The sequence below is a fragment of the Mytilus galloprovincialis genome, chromosome 6 (assembly GCF_965363235.1).
Source record: "Mytilus galloprovincialis chromosome 6, xbMytGall1.hap1.1, whole genome shotgun sequence".
In the NCBI taxonomy this organism is placed as follows: Eukaryota; Metazoa; Mollusca; class Bivalvia; order Mytilida; family Mytilidae; genus Mytilus; species Mytilus galloprovincialis.
In genome coordinates, this window is record NC_134843.1 from 89,426,943 (window position 1) to 89,445,434 (window position 18,492).

Sequence of the window (18,492 nt, forward strand, 5' to 3'; positions counted from 1 at the left end):
TGAATTTCAAACAAACTTTTTAAATCTTTCCAGCCAAGGTCATTTGTATAGTTGAATGGAAGTGAAGCAGATTTTCACTAGCATTTTACTATCGTTTTAATAGACGGCCGACTGACTGGTGAGTTAACTTGGACTATCTATAAAGTCAGCTTAAGAAATAATATACACTTTTACAATAGGGCCTTTACAGAATGATTCATTTATTGCATCATCTGATATTTTTCGCTTGCAGCGGAATGGTCGTCATCTATTAGTATAACTTTTTTCTGATGGCAGCAATTGAAACATTTTTAAAAAAACGTGACGCATCTTTTTGAAACCAATCTAAAAGGATAAGGGTAATTTTTGTGTCCCCTCTCAGAACCAGTTCATATTTATACTATCAATAGCCCTTGAGCAGGTACTTTAAAAAATACCAACTTTTATTTGTTCCCGTGATTTATTGGTTGCCTAGCAACCAATTTCTAATATAAAACTTGCATTGTCTGTTTTTCGTCAAAAAATCTCTTTTTTAATGATTTTTTATGGTTTATTTTGTTGAACTTTATTATATTGATAATCTGTTTCAGTTTTTTTTATTCCTTTTATAGTTTATTCATAGCATCATTTATAATTGATTTTCTGCATAACCTTTAAAAACAAGTTTATTTCAACAAAATTCAAGACTTTGATAAGTTTTAATGGTCATTTTGGCCCCAGATATTGTTGTTCAATTTTTTTGGCATACAAAGGGGCCAAATACTGCACTTATCATACATCGTCCTTTACAGCTAATAAAATGGAAAAAAAAAGACGTTTTATATTCTTTCATAAACCAAGGAGTGATAGTGCTTCGCCCTTGACATGATATTAACAAAGTTTTCCCGTAAACTGATAATTACCTTTCGGTTCAAACGTTCTAGTGCAAAGGTCAAAGGTGGATACAGCTCCTTTAAAGTTTTTTTCAAAAAGAGTAAATGGCTTCAATCTAATTGAAATTAGTTCTCCGCACTTGCTCATCGTTGTTTATGTGTCGCGCGATCTAATTAAAATTAGTTCTCCGCACTTGCTCCTCGTTGTTTATGTGTCGCGCGATCTAATTAAAATTAGTTCTCCGCACTTGCTCCTCGTTGTTTATGTGTCGCGCGATCTAATTAAAATTAGTTCTCCGCACTCGTTCCTCGTTGTTTTTATGTCGCGCGACATATAAACCTAACTTAATTTGCTGTTTACAGTTTATCTCTATCAATTATATATAGTATTCAAGATAATAACCTAAAACTTCAAAGTTTCCTAAAAATTACCCATTTAGGGGCAGTAACCCGACAACCGGTTGTCTGATGCGTCTGAAATTACTAGGAAGATAGATCTTGAACTAGTGCACATTTAACCCCATGTCATATTTGCCCTAAATGCTTTAGTTATAGGGATATAAGCCAAAAACTGAATTTCACCCCATGTTATATTGTTAGCCATGGCGGCCATCTTGGTTGATGAGCGGGGTCATCGGATATATCTTTAAACAAGATACCCTTATGATGATTTAGGCCAATTCTGGTTTTATTTTGCTAAGCAGTTTCAGAGGAGCAGATTTTTGTAAAAGTTTACGGACGACGACGGACGTCAAGTGATGCCAGGTGAGCTAAAAAGTGGTCTTCCGAAATCCCCACCTCCCCAACTTGAATTTTAAAGGTAACATTTGACACCGTAGCAACATCGGTGTTGAAACAATTTCAATCTAATTCCCGGCCGGGCTGTATACAAATACACAAATTCTGCACAAATACGTAACGAGAATGTAAAGTTACTGGTGCTTTATTTGCATTTTACTGAACCGTTCTACAAAAATTAAAACAAAACCGGAACGAATAGATTATGTAAAAAACACACATCTTCAATTATACACAGCCACAGTATATTAAAATGTATGCCAAATATGTGAGACTTCTTTGCACAGAGCGATTCATTTTCTACAGTATTATATAAGATATAACCGACGTGATTGACGTAAGGCTTGATTCACAGTGGCATACATCATAACTATCTACTATATAATGGTTATATTGTAAACTCATATCATCAAAATAGCATCTTTAGTATGCAAAGGCTTGATCATCTGGTATTGAAGATTATCAAGTACATTGTTTTTTTCTCGTTGTAGATGTATCATAAATACTAAGATTCCTCATACCTGGAAAAAATGTTTTAGAAATTTTAAAATATGTGTTTGTGGTTTGTTTAGAACTTTAGACCATCTTAAGGATGTCCGCTAATCTTTTCAAAATAACAAGCTTTTTTAAAGACTTTCAAATTTATAGCCTATAAACCGAAGGAACTAAAATAGCAGAAAAAAATATGGGTCTGTGGGCTTGTTTTCGAGATATAAGCCATCGACAAGTTGGCGGGAAAGGATTCTCTCTAGATTTTTCATACATTTAACCGTCTTCCTTTAAACGACAATGAAAAAAAGAACATGGATTTTGTAAATTTTTCAATACTATATTAAAGTAGCAAAATAATGAAAAAGTAGAGGTAAGCAAACTAATATAAAAATCCAGTTAATGAATCCAGAGGCATTTGGTTGGTTTCCGTCCCACTTGAAGTACTTTAAACGGTTATATAGAAATATTTTTAGGATTGCAGGCTTAATTCATACTAGCCTGGAATCCTGATTTAGCTTGCCAGTTTAGCATGTTTAGCCTGATGTCCATAATGCCGGCCCGATATCTAGCTGCGCGACTTCTTCTGACAAGATTAGCCAGGACCCCAGGATAAAATTTGTCTCCGACAAAACGTGTTTTTTTTACACGGAATCCATGCGCGTAGCTACGTTTACGTCAAAACGCCTGGGCGTACACTTGAATTTGGTAAAAAAAAATATATTTTCATCTAAATGAAATAAAAAGAATTGGTTCACAGTACATCAACCTTTCTTCAATGGCTTGTAATTGCAAATAAGAGTGACGAAATTTAGTATCATATTATACATTTTTTCATTTTCTGTCTCGTGAAATCTTTACTCACTTTCCTTTTTCAAGCAATTCATTATGTGCTAAGATTCGATATGTGGTTTACATTTTTTGTCGAGCCATTGAAATATGTCGCGAAAGCGAGACATTTCGATCCTAAACCTCGTCGGCAGTGCCAATATTACAACTATGTATGTACATATATGTTCAGTATGTGGTTAAAGTTTTAAGATATCAATAACTTTGTCAAACCTTCGTAAAATTTTACGCTAGCTGGACAAAAACTGTTCATGGTCATAATGACGAAATCCATATTTCATGGATAAAGGGGATTTTTTTGCATTTACAGTTTTTGATTTAAGTTTAATTTTTTAAACGTTTGTTTCGGGCGACATCGATGTGTGTTTTGTAGACGAAACGCGCGTCTAGCGCAAGGGCGAAATTCAATCCTTGTATCTATGATGATTTAATTTACATGATAAATTTATAAACCTCCATATTTTGTCATGAAACTTGTGCAGAAATAAATATTCCAGACCAAGAAAAAATATCTAAAGAAAATATTGTATTCGTTTAAATCCTGTAATGGACTGATAAATGAAAATACTTTTCGCGGGGAGAAATTCCAGGCGAGACCCAGGGTTCCATTAAGAACTCTTCACAAAGGAGTAGGGTAAGGATCGATTTTGGCCTCAAAATGCAGGTTCATTTGATGAAAGATTTTGGACACTTTTTAAACACTTAAGTGTCTACTTCAGTCGATTAAATTAGTTTATGTGAAAGATTTGAACTGATTTAGCCATTGAAGACGCTTAAACTCAGGTTTAAATATGAAAAATCTATCAAATATTATAAAGAATGAACACAAATGCGGTCACTTCCATTTCAGACGGAAACCGTCTACAAAATAAACAAAATGTTAAGATTTCGAAGATTTCGGTTATTTAGCGCCATGACTTAATTATGCTAATATCCGATATATGTGCATTGTATTGTCAAAAACAGCCAAAATTATTGAACAGAATAAAATTGAGAATGGAAATGGGGAATGTGCCAAAGAGACAACAACCCGACCATAGAGCAGACAACAGCAGAAGGTCACCAACAGGTCTTCAATGCAACGAGAAATTCTCGCACCCGGAGGCGTCCTTCAGCTGGCCCCTAAACAAATATATACTGGTTCAGTGATAATGAACACCATACTAAACTCCAAATTGTACACAAAAAACTAAAAGTTAAAATAATACAAGACTAACAAAGGCCAGAGGCTCCTGACTTGGGACAGGCGCAAAAATGCGGCGGGGTTAAACATGTTTGTGAGATCTCAACCCTCCCCCTATACCTCTAGCCAATGCAGAAAAGTAAACGCATAACAATACGCACATTAAAATTCAGTTCAAGAGAAGTCCGAGAGAGAAGTATTCCACTTTCCATTAAACAGCTAAAAAAATTATATTTTAACTATTTTGTAAAACTGCTATATTTTGGGACCAAAAAGGGGTCTAACTGGGCCAGTATTGCACCTGAACAACTGAGAAAATTAATTATTTCATGTTCATTTACGATATTTGCACATAAAAATGTGCTTTGTGGATTGAGTGCTTTACCCCACGGTTCCCTTTAATCATTTTTTAAAGTAACTGGTTTGGACGTTTACTCCAAGTTAGCCAATGAGTTATTAGATTATAAATAAACACAATGAATAGATTAAACATAAAAAATAAACCATTTTGAATCTAAAGAATGTTGTTATTGATCAGTTTTCAATGAGAGGAATGCTATGTCATTCTCGATAACTCTTAAACTTCAGGAGGCTTCGCCTCCGCTAATCCACTACCAACAGGTTCTTTGGCCTGGACCCGCTTGGGCCTTCAGGCCCCGCACCGAGGTTCGGGCGTACACGTAAAAATGACCTAGCTACGCCACTGGAATCATGAATATTTAATGTCCTGGACACATGAACATGTAACTTAGAACAATTTAGAACAGTCCGACACTGCTAATATCAAATCATAAATTTCCCCTTAGCTGTCTCAGTCTCTCCCACATTATAGTTATATTTTATTAGATATAGGAAGATGTGATGTGAGTGCCAATGAGACAACTATCCATCCAAATAACAATTAATAAAAGTAAACCATTATAGGTCAATATACGGCCTTCAACACGGAGCCTTGGCTCACACCGAACAACAAGCTATAAAGGGCTGTACAAGACCAAGGAGGTTTATACGATCTCCTTGATTATATGTCGTCTAATTATATCAGAGGGACATTAGCACAGAAGATATGAGACGACTATACATCGATTTACATAGAATCAATGAATAAATAATTATTTAAACCTTTTCTCTTGTTTTATAAAGAGCAATTACTGGAATAGTGTCATTATCGTCCATTATCTCAAATGTTCAAGACGCAGTAACATTTTCTGAATATGTTTTGTAGTTTGAGATTTGGAATGAAACTTTAATTGCTTCTATTTTTGATAACAAATTGATACCTTTTTGTATGGCAATAAATGAATCACTTATACAGTAATATTATAACTAATATTATAACTACTGACTAGCATGGCTTTTCTTGTTTTTAAAATTGCAAAACATGAAAGTTTTGCTGATTATTGATAACACCTCTATGCAAATATATAAATCTGGATTATTTACAAATGGAGGAGGGCAAGTATTATTTTAATTTTCAGATAGGGTAAACAGAATATGGTATAGAGTGAATCGTTTACGGATTCGTTTAACGTGTTTTAGCAGTTTTTGACTGTTCCTTTTGTGTTTTAAAATCTAAGCGAAAATGGGAAAGCATAGTAAACCAGTTTATTTATATGGGTTAAGTAAGAATTAGAAAGTTTACACTTATCAGGAAACAAGATACACGCTAGCCTGACATCCCGGCCCATTCTAACTGCGCGTCGACAAGATTAGCCAGGACCCCAGGCTAGATTCAGGATTAAACGATAAGAAAAGAGTCATACAATACAACAAATTGAAATGCAAGTTATTTTGCCAATAAATATCTTCTGTCAAACACTGTCATTAGCTGCGAAAATACACAAAAAATACTCTAGGTTCTGTTACACTCTTACTCAGTTTCTCTTTAAGTCTCTTAGTCTACACTGTCATTATAATATAAAATAAATAAAATAACTCTAGCTTTGCACGTAGTTACGATAAACAGTTACAGGACTGGAATAGCTTACCAATAAGACTGTTAAAGATAGAAGGTACAGAGGCACTCAAGAACAGCCTCACATCTTATATAAATTTAATAGACTAGTCGAGCAACATGCCAACAGACACTAAATTTTAATTTCACATGTAAATATGCACCAAATTGAATGAAATAATCAAAACTTGCTTAATGGGTCTAAGACCTTTTTAAAAATAGCATTTGAACGATGTAGATGTAGATGGATGTCCTTTCTTTTATTTAAGGGCATACAATACAGTTACGGGGAGGTAATGACGTTGCTAGCGTAAATTGTTATTTTCGCGACATCAAACGGTGACTTATCGGGATAAGATGCAGTTTTCAGCTGATTTTTATCATTCAAACAGATTTAACTTAAAAAAGAGTTCATGGATCCCTCTTTTTTAAAATGACATTTGGTTTGATTACTTAAGAAGATTATGTGTACCAATTTTCATGAAAACATAAATAGTGTAATTTTAATATGATTAATATACAGCAAAAAATTACGGGTTTTTCCTACATTCCATCTTCGCTAGCCAAGGGTTACTATCCACTCCCGTTCTCTTCACCCTTGGCGGATTGAGCTAATATTGAAGAGAATGGGAGTGGATTGTAACCCTTGGCTAGCGAAAATCAAAGATGGATCATTTGATTAATTTGAGTTACATGTATTTGTAAAAATAAAATGTACAAATTCATGCAATATTTATATAACACATAAATTACAAATAATTTAAAAAAAAAAAAAACACAGATCATGTTTATCTTTTAAAGCAAAAAAGTTTGATTTCTATCATGTCTATAGAAAGGAAAAATATGTCCACAAATCCGTATTAATAGAAAATATCTTTTATTGCATATTTGATTTAATCAGGTAAAAAATAGCCTGGTACATGCAAATTCTTATCAAAATTTAAATATGGGATCAAAACTGTATCGTATGCCTTAAGGGGTCCCTGTACTTAATTGTCACTGTAAGGGTTTTATATCCTCTTTGAATTCTGAGTCTGCAACGCTCTTTATGAATCCTCAAAGGTATAATGTTATGGTCTGCACTTGTTTTATTCAATGTTAAAGGAGCTCTCCTACCTATGATAAGAACCAAAAGTTCAAGCACCCAAAATCATGTTGGCTCCTTTCACATTCGCACCCCTCATGATTGCACAAGGGGTATGTTTGTTACTTCGTACCCGACACATTGACACTCTTTTCAAAGGTTTTATTATAAATAATTTGTAATCATACATTACAGGTAGTAATTAAGTGCATTTTTATAGAATAATGATAATAAGTTTTTTCTATGGTTTTAAAATGAAATGTCAAATTACATTCTAAATATGAGCTGAGGCTTCTTAGTTGTTTTGTAAATTATGTTGTCGAAATGGATAATAAATATTGTCATAATCATCAAAGGCAAAGATTATTCATAAACACACATGAGATCAAAAGGGTCATGCTTTGAAAAACCTGTATTATAATGAAAATACCGGTATAGGATTGTGCAGGAAACAAACTTACTTATTAATAGATATAGGAAGATGTGGTGTAAGACCCCGTTCACACTAGGACATTTTTATCGATTTAAACTAGACCGGTTCACTTTAGATCGATTTAAGGGCCAATGTGAAAGCTTTGAATCGATCTTCAATCGGCTAAATTAAAACACCAAAAGAGGTAGTTTAGTTTGAATCGATCTAAAGTAAACCAATCTTACTTTAAATGTAAACGCAGAGATCGGTTTAAACTAGTACGATTGAATCGAAAATAACGTATGCGCATGTACAGCACCAAAACTATCTCAGAGGTTCGTAGTTTAACTCATATTTCTCTGTTTACAGACATTTAAAACAAACTGAAAACATTTTGTCTTCCCCATCGCATAGGTTTGCGAAATCTTTGTCTTCTTTTCTTATGATGATTTTTTTTTCTTTTCAGGAACTGCAATATTTCGTCGTGTTGTAACTTCGTTACTACAGATATTTTTTTCAAAATTAAAATAACGGCAATAACACCTGTACCAAAATGTTAACTTCTGATTCAGGAGAAACAATAACTTTTTCAAATTTTTTCAAGTGTGTGTGTCAGAGTATCAATAGATGAATTTAATAAATCAGTTCTATTTATACACAATGTTTAAAGTTTTACAGGTAAAAAGGTTAGATCAATTGCGTTTTTGATTGTAGTGTGAACGCAGTGGATCGGTTTAGACCAATAGAGATCGTTATGATTAAAGGTAATGAGAATGCTAACTGGTTTTATTTAGATCGATTCAAATTAGATCGATTAAAAAAAATGCTAGTGTGAACGGGGTCTCAGTCTGGATTTAATATTTTGATTTATTTAATGAATTTATTTATTTTTCAGAAACCATGTAGATGTATAATGTGAAGACTATATATAATGTTCCCTTTAAAGATCTGATGATAAAACTTCAATCAAAATGAGAAATCAAGGTTATGGAGCAATGAATGATCAGCAGGAATCTACTCCATTGAATCCTAAGGTGCAAAAACTAGGATTAAACATTAAAATAGAAATAAAAAATATGCTAAAACACTATGTAGTATCAAACTTACCAACACACATTAACACAAGACAAAACAGACACACAAAACCAAAAACACACAAGACAAAACAGATACACAAGACGAAACAGACACTCAAGACAAAACAGACACACAATTCATTGTTTATTTTTTTTTATATAAATAAGGCTGTTTGTTTTCTCGTTCGAATTGTTTTACATTGTCTTTTTGGGGCCTTTATAGCTGACTATGCGGTATGGGCTTTGCTCATTGTTGAAGGCCATACAGTGACCTATAGTTGTTAATTCTGTATCATGTTGGTCTCTTGTGGACAGTTGTCTCATTGGCAATCATACCACATCTTTTTTTATATACACAAGAGGAAACAGACACACGAGACAAAATAGACACACAAAACTTTAGACATATAAGATGAAACAGACACACAAAACTTTACAGACACACAAGACGAAACAGACACACAAAACTTTACAGACACACAAGACAAAACAGACACACGAAACTTTACAGACACACAAAACTTTACAGACACACAAGACGAAACAGACACACAAAACTTTACAGACACACAAGACGAAACAGACACACACAACTTTACAGACACACAAGACAAAAAAGACACAAGAAACTTTACAGACACACAAAACTTTACAGACACACAAGACGAAACAGACACACAAAACTTTACAGACACACAAGACAAAACAGACACACAAAACTTTACAGACACACAAGACGAAACAGACACACAAAACTTTACAGACACACAAGACAAAACAGACACACGAAACTTTACAGACACACAAGACGAAACAGACACACACAACTTTACAGACACACAAGACAAAACAGACACAAGAAACTTTACAGACACACAAAACTTAACAGACACAGTAGACGAAACAGACACACAAAACTTTACAGACACACAAGACAAAACAGACACACAAAACTTTACAGACACACAAGACGAAACAGACACACAAAACTTTACAGACACACAAGATGAAACAGACACACAAAACTTTACAGACACACAAGACGAAACAGACACACAAAACTTTACAGACACACAAGACAAAACAGACACACGAAACTTTACAGACACACAAAACTTTACAGACACACAAGACGAAACAGACACACAAAACTTTACAGACACACAAGACAAAACAGACACACGAAACTTTACAGACACACAAAACTTTACAGACACACAAGACGAAACAGACACACAAAACTTTACAGACACACAAAACTTTACAGACACACAAAACTTTACAGACACACAAGATGAAACAGACACACAAAACTTTACAGACACACAAGACAAAAAAGACACAAGAAACTTTACAGACACACAAAACTTTACAGACACACAAGACGAAACAGACACACAAAACTTTACAGACACACAAAACTTTACAGACACACAAGACGAAACAGACACACAAAACTTTACAGACACACAAGACAAAAAAGACACAAGAAACTTTACAGACACACAAAACTTTACAGACACACAAGATGAAACAGACACACAAAACTTTACAGACACACAAAACTTAACAGACACACAAACAAAGACATCACCATGGTCTAAATAGCCTGATTTGATACAAGCACACAATATGGATTGGTCAAATCAGTTTTATGTACACACAGATCTTCCTTTTGCCTATCTAGCCTAAATGTTATAAAAATAAAAATATACAATAAAAAAATCCTGCACGATGAAGTCACCAACAGGATTACCACTTACTGGAACAAGGAAATAAACTGCAAAATTTAAAAGTTTCTTCAAAAGCACTTGCTTTGCACTGGTCTCTTTTCTAGATAATAAAAAAGTAAAAAACCAATATTACTAAGTGGTTTCATGCCTTCAAGTCTCACCACAAACATTCATTTGAAATCTGCCGTATTTATTAGAGGGCAGTAAGTATTTATGTTGTTCGACCATCTGAGAGTTCTGGAATATTTGCTGTGTCAATGTGGAGATTGAAAAAGTCTTATCATGTGTCATTTTTATTCCCCCTCTGAATTTAGCCATTTTGAACCAAAATGAACTATGTACACTTCAATGGAGAAAAAAATAAGACTAGAGAATAATAAAATTTCTACAACACATATGATTGACAATATATATGCTACAGAACTTAGTGCTTGATATAAGTAAGTCATAAATTGACACAAAGACATTTTGTTTTTGTATTTTTACTTTAAAAAAATAGTGCATACCATATTCAAACTATTTTTTTTTATTATACAGGGTTCTGGACTAGCTCCAACAGTTGCCTTTGTTAGACGACAACCAAAGGACTATAAATTTGGTTCTATATTAGTTTCAGTCTTTTGTTTCTTTCCAGTAGGTCTAATTGCATTGTACTTTTCATATCAGGTAAGCTAGAATTTAAGAACATGTATTATATGTTAGCACTATCAAAACATCGGGTGTATTTTTCCTTTGATCTTTTTTTGTGATAATTTTTCATCTTTTGCTTCTTGCTTCAGATTGAAAGTTATTGTTAAAACTATGGATAATCTATAAGTCATGATGGTATTTAATTCCTGTCAAAAAGAAAACTTTCCTATGAAAAAATTGAAACATAGAAAAAACTTTTTGTCAGATACTACTTTTATTACAGTGGAAAAGCCAACTTGCATAATGTCAGTAGTTTAATTTAGCTTTATTCAGTTATATCTCCAACTGCTTTCTGAGCACCTTCACTTGCCAAGGGTTAGTTTCAATCAGATTAATTATTTGAGTTGTGGAAAAGCTGGATTATTTTACTTCAAACAAAGACAATGATAGTGTCTAAATAAGATAATGTTGCTATCTCTGGAAAAGTTTGCCATTTGAAACATAATAGAACTTGACATGCATCATGTGTTACTTTTTAATATAATTGTGTGAAGAATTAGGTTTTAATATACAACATATGTCCCTTGACTTATACCATGATCAAACAGTTTTAATTCCAAACCTTAGCAGGTATATTCTTATAGTGTTAGAAAACACTCTATGATATAAACTTGATTTATTGACATTTATTGAAAAAAAATATATATTCTGACTAATGCGAAGATACTTCCAGTTAACCAACTAAGATATCTGTGAAGTCTATGGTATATTTTTTAATTATTTTGTACCCTGATCTTAAGGAGTAACAATGTTTTCTAATATTTCAGGTTAATAAATTCTATATCAGAGGAGACCTAAATAGATCTGTGACATCATCAGAAAGAACAAAGTTTTTAATACAGATAACTGTTGTGATAGGCTGTTTGATATGGTTTGGGGCTATTTTTGGACTCTTATACACTACATATTGATACAATTTTGGAAATTGTTAGGTTTTTGTTTTCTCAAACACTAAAGGGACATAAAATTCTTTTAAGTAACAATGTTCCAAAAACAATAAAAGTCTTCTACATTTACATGTATACATGTGCTTGTAAAAGGTCTATTTCTATCGGACGTCGCTCATGTATTGATATATTGTTCAAGTCTTTCAATTTTTATATGAGGTATAACATAAAATTGTTTGTTGTTTTACATACGACTTTGCTAGATATGATCATATTGTATGTTAACCATATTTCTCATTTGTTCCATCTTTAGTTGATCTTGCCATACATGTATACTCATTTCTTGAATTTAATGGTTTAGATGTTGCAGATGTGAATATGGATTGCGTTTATAAATTTTCTGTTTACAAAATTTTTAATTTTTCGAAAAACTAAGGATTAATTTTTCTTATCCCAGGCATAGATTACCTTAGCGGTATTTGGTACAACTTTTTGGAATTTTGGATCCTCAATGCTCTTTATCTTTGTACTTGTTTGACTTTATAACGTTTTTGATATGAGTGTCACTGATGAGTCTTATGTAGGCGAAATGCGCGTCTGGCGTACTAAATTATAATCCTGGTACCTTTGATATTAAATACAAAAAAAAAGTCTTTTTTTTGCAGTATAGCTGTAGGACATATGAGATAGTCATAGTAGAGTAGAGCAGTGCATGTGTCCCTATAAAAGTTGCCTTTTTATGCCGACTTTTGCTCCTTTCTGAAACATATATTTTTAAATATAAAGCTTATCTGCTTCTATAAAAGTTATTTTGATACTGTAACATTCAGCATATTTAAGAATTTTAACAGAACACACAAAAGAAAAAAAATATGTGCTTCTTTAATACTTATAGTACATATATTATTGATAAAAAACATCTTCATTTTTCATTTCTCTTTTATAAAAAATAAAGGAAATATACCATATATTCTTCTTCTCTTTTTCACTGAATCTGAAAACAGGATGACAGAAGTCATATGCAGTCCCTTCTCCATAGGAAAATCAAAATTATTTAAGTTCTGAAAATTATGAAGAATGAAGCCTTCTTTCTTATTAAATTGATTTTGTGATTATGTTAAGAAATAACTCATAGTCAGGAATTTAACTCTCAAGATCTCAGGGACTACTGACAATCAGATCTTTTCATGTTGTACTGTTCAATTCAATAGCAATCATTTGTTGTTTTGTAAAATTACTTTTTAGCTTACCAACCCTGAAGGTGACTTTGAATCAATTAGCAATGTTGTGCGTCCATCAGTAGTTGCAGATCCAGAAATTTTAAGAAAAAGTGGGGGAGAGGGGGGAAGGGGGTGACTACCAAAGAGGCGGTCGCTCCAGTCATGTTTTAGTGATTCGTTTACAGAAGGGGGACAGGGTTGTCTTTTTTCATATTTTCTATTGAATAACTTCAATCCTACTGATACCAGATCTATATAAATAAAGTGTTACTATTAATCCATCTTTTTTCCCCTGAAGAAGGTTGGTGGAGGAGCCAGTCAGTTTATGAATCATTATCAGACTCTGTTAATTATGTGTTTTGGTATATCTTATATTTAATATGCTACATATTTAAAGACAGTAGTTTATAAGAAGATAAAGCAGTATGACATTTCAATAGATGATATGTTCATTCAAATGTAAAACAGTGTTTACTTTGAAATTGCTTGACTCATATTGTTATTGGTTTAGTTAGACTTGTTTTATATCTATTGGTGTGTTTAACACTGTTAACAAGGCATTTAAAGATTGTTTACTGCATAAGCAACATTAGATAGAAATACATTTGTTTCATATATATATATATATATTTATATATACAACTCGTCTAAACATCAACCCAACAATGTTAGATCTGTAAATTTGCTTTCGCAAATTTTTGGTTCTTCCCTCGCCGGGATTCGAACCCATGCTACTGTGATATCGTGCACTGCAGCCGTCCCGCTAGACCACACGACCACCTGGGCTCTCGTAAAAAGAGCTTTCGCTGGCTGGGTGTTACCTTTCCTCGTCAGTTTTAATCTATATATATATATTGAGTAAAGAAATAAGTTTAGATATTTATTTTTGTTAAACTGTGATCATATAAGATAAGTTTTTGATGATATAAATATGTACAGCTTTAAGTGTCCGTAGGTATATTCTGTTATCTGGTAAAAGATAATTAATGTACATCCTGAACATCTATACAAACCTATCAGTTATAATTTTTTAATTCATATACTTTTTAAAGTATTGAGTTAATCCCTGGATAAACATAACATGAAAAAAAACAAGTGATGCCACAAATGTGAAAAATGAAAATGTTCTTTTTTAGTAATGGTAACCTTGAACTTTAATGTCTTAGACCTATTGTAATTTGACCAAAATCCATAGATTATTCCCCTTCCCTATATCTTCAATCTATAAAAGATGCACTCCTACCAAGCAAAGGGAACTCTTTATATTATAAGCACATTATCCATTAACCTAAGGATAGCAAAAGTAATCTTGAACTTTGAGTCTGAATTTTTGACACTAACATCAATAGCTTCTTTCACTTCCCTTAGTCTGTCAAACTAATCTTATAAGCATTAGTGATTTGTCAGTGACTGACAATCATCAGTGAAATACTTTTCGATTGTTGAAATCTTGGATAAGTCAACGTTTTTTAGCTCACCTGTCCCGAAGGGACAAGTGAGCTTATGCCATCACTTGGCGTCCGTCGTCGTCCGTCGTCTGTCGTCGTCGTCTGTCGTCGTCGTCTGTCGTCGTAAACTATTTCAAGAATCTTCTCCTCTGAAACTACTGGGCCAAATACTTTCAAACTTTAACTGAATGTTCCTTAGGGTATCTAATTTATAAATTGTATCCGAAGTTTTGATCTATCAACAAACATGGTCGCCATTGCTAAAAATAGAACATAGGGGTCAAATGCAGTTTTTGGCTTATAACTCAAAAACCAAAGCATTTAGAGCAAATCTGACAGGGGTAATATTGTTTATCAGGTCAAGATCTATCTGCCCTGAAATTTTCAGATGAATCAGACAACCTGTTGTTGGGTTGCTGCCCCTGAATTGGTAATTTTAAGGAAATTTTGCTGTTTTTGGTTATTATCTTGAATATTATTATAGATAGAGATAAACTGTAAACAGGAATAATGTTCAGCAAAGTAAGATTTACAAATAAGTCAACATGACGGAAATGGTCAGTTGACCCCTTTAGGAGTTATTGCCCTTTATAGTCAATTTTTAACCATTTTTCGTAAATCTTAGTAATCTTTTACAAAAATCTTCTCCTCTGAAACTACTGGGCCAAATACTTCCAAACTTTAACTGAATGTTTCTTAGGGTATCTAGTTTGTAAATTGTATCCGAAGTTGTGATCTATCAACAAACATGGTCGCCATTGCTAAAAATAGAACATAGGGGTCAAATGCAGTTTTTGGCTTATAACTCAAAAACCAAAGCATTTAGAGCAAATCTGACAGGAATAATATTGTTTATCAGTTCAAGATCTATCTGCCCTGAAATTTTCAGATGAATCAGACAACCTGTTGTTGGGTTACTGCCCCTGAATTGGTAATTTTAAAGAAATTTTGCTGTTTTTGGTTATTATCTTGAATATTATTATAGATAGAGATAAACTGTAAACAGGAATAATGTTCAGCAAAGTAAGATTTACAAATAAGTCAACATGACGGAAATGGTCAGTTGACCCCTTTAGGAGTTATTGCCCTTTATAGTCAATTTTTAACCATTTTTCGTAAATCTTAGTAATCTTTTACAAAAATCTTCTCCTCTGAAACTACTGGGCCAAATACTTCCAAACTTTAACTGAATGTTTCTTAGGGTATCTAGTTTGTAAATTGTATCCGAAGTTGTGATCTATCAACAAACATGGTCGCCATTGCTAAAAATAGAACATAGGGGTCAAATGCAGTTTTTGGCTTATAACTCAAAAACCAAAGCATTTAGAGCAAATCTGACATGGAATAATATTGTTTATCAGTTCAAGATCTATCTGCCCTGAAATTTTCAGATGAATCAGACAACCTGTTGTTGGGTTACTGCCCCTGAATTGGTAATTTTAAAGAAATTTTGCTGTTTTTGGTTATTATCTTGAATATTATTATAGATAGAGATAAACTGTAAACAGCAATAATGTTCAGCAAAGTAAGATTTACAAATAAGTCAACATGACGGAAATGGTCAGTTGACCCCTTTAGGAGTTATTGCCCTTTATAGTCAATTTTTAACCATTTTTCGTAAATCTTTGTAATCTTTTACAAAAATCTTCTCCTCTGAAACTACTGGGCCAAATACTTCCAAACTTTAACTGCATGTTTCTTAGGGTATCTAGTTTGTAAATTGTATCCGAAGTTATGATCTATCAACAAACATGGTCGCCATTGCTAAAAATAGAACATAGGGGTCAAATGCAGTTTTTGGCTTATAACTCAAAAACCAAAGCATTTAGAGCAAATCTGACGTGGGTAATATTGTTTATCAGGTCAAGATCTATCTGCCCTGAAATTTTCAGATGAATCAGACAACCTGTTGTTGGGTTGATGCCCCTGATTTGATAATTTTAAGGAAATTTTGCTGTTTTTGTTTATTATCTTGAATATAATTATAGATAGAAATAAACTGTAAACAGCAATAATGTTCAGCAAAGTAAGATCTTCAATTAAGTCAATTTGACCAAAATTGTCAATTGACCCCTTAAGGAGTTATTGCCCTTTAAAGACTTTTTTCACAATTTGTTCATCATGTTGACTTACTTTAAAAAAATCTTCTCCTTTGAAACTGCTGTATCAATTTCAGCCAAAATCAGGCTAAATGAGTTTCAGAGTATCTAGTATAAATTTTATATTTTATTTCCTTGTATGTCAAGAAACATAGCTCCTATGGCTAAAATAGAACATAGGAGAAAATGATTATTTTTTTTGGCTTTTGAAGAAAATAGGACGATCCAAAAAACATTTAAATAAATTGAAAAGCCAAAATAATCATTGATGAGAGATTTAACCAAAAGAATTAAGGTGAGCGATTCAGGCTCTTGAGAGCCTCTTGTTTCATTGACTTTTAATGTAAATTTAGAAGAAATAGCTGGGAACAAATGTTTTTCTTTAGGTTCTTACTTCGTTTTGACAATCACATCATATCATTGTATGACGTCAGAGGGGTGAAACTACAGGATTAATTTCATATGTAAAATATAGTTGTTTAATTTGTCTCAGACTTTCATTGCAACAGATGTAATACACAATATACCTGTAATATAAAGAAACACATTTTCAACTTGATTTATCTCATTTAACTTGAATAGATTTTAAATCAGTTATTCAATGTATGTTATGTGGATCTGGTACACTAATTTTAGTTTTTGATATTACTCTGTCTATTTTACTGCAAAGACTAATGACAGAATTTTGTAGAAACAATCTTTACAGTGATGTTTAGTCTTTAGTTTTCTTTGTTGTGTCTTGTTATAACATTAACGGTTCCAATTTTTCTGCAACAGATGCGCATTTCAACAATACATGTCTCTTCAGTGATGCTCGTGGCCAAAATATTCGAAATCCAAAGCTTAGCTAAAAGATGAAGAGCTATAATCTAAAAGGTCCAAAAAGTTTAGCCAAATCCGTGAAAGGAATCAGAGCTTTGCATGAGGGAGTTACATTCCTTAATTTTTATAATTTCTAAATTTAGTAGTGTTAACTATTATTTGTCTGTCTGTCTGTTTTTTCTTTTTCTTTTTTAGCCATGTCGTTGTCAGTTTATATTCGATCTATGAGTTTAACTGTACCTCTGGTATCTTTCACCACTCTTTTATACCTTATTTTGTTTTTGTCTATTGTATAGTAAATGATTGAAGTAACTTGATGAAAAAATATTTTAAAACATTCCTTGCCTATTTTAAATTCTCATGGTTTACCTTTAATAAATCATGTATATACATATCAGAATAAATGAAGTTAAAGTTTATTTATTATCTTTTCTATTTTGATAACATTGTTGTCAGAAATTATGTTAAACTCAGTAATTAAGTAATATATGCATGATAAAAAGAACCAACAGTAGATTTAATGAAAAATTGCTTGAATTGGAAAAAACATTTATGTTAATCTATGAATGTTGTCAGTTTATTAGTTTAACTATCCCTCTGTTACTAGTATCTTTCACCACTCTTTTGTACGTTATTTTCTTTATGTCTATTGTATATAGTAAATGATTGACGTAACTTGGTGAAAAAATATTAACATTCTAGCCTATTTTTAATCCTCATGTTATACCTTTAATATATCATGTATATACATATCAGGATAAATGAAGTTTATTATTTATCTTTTCTATTTTGGTAACATTATTGTCAGAGATTATCTCATACTGAGTAATAAGTTAATCTATGCATGATAAAAAAATATCTGTAGACTTCAAATAAAAATGCATGAACTGAAAAAAA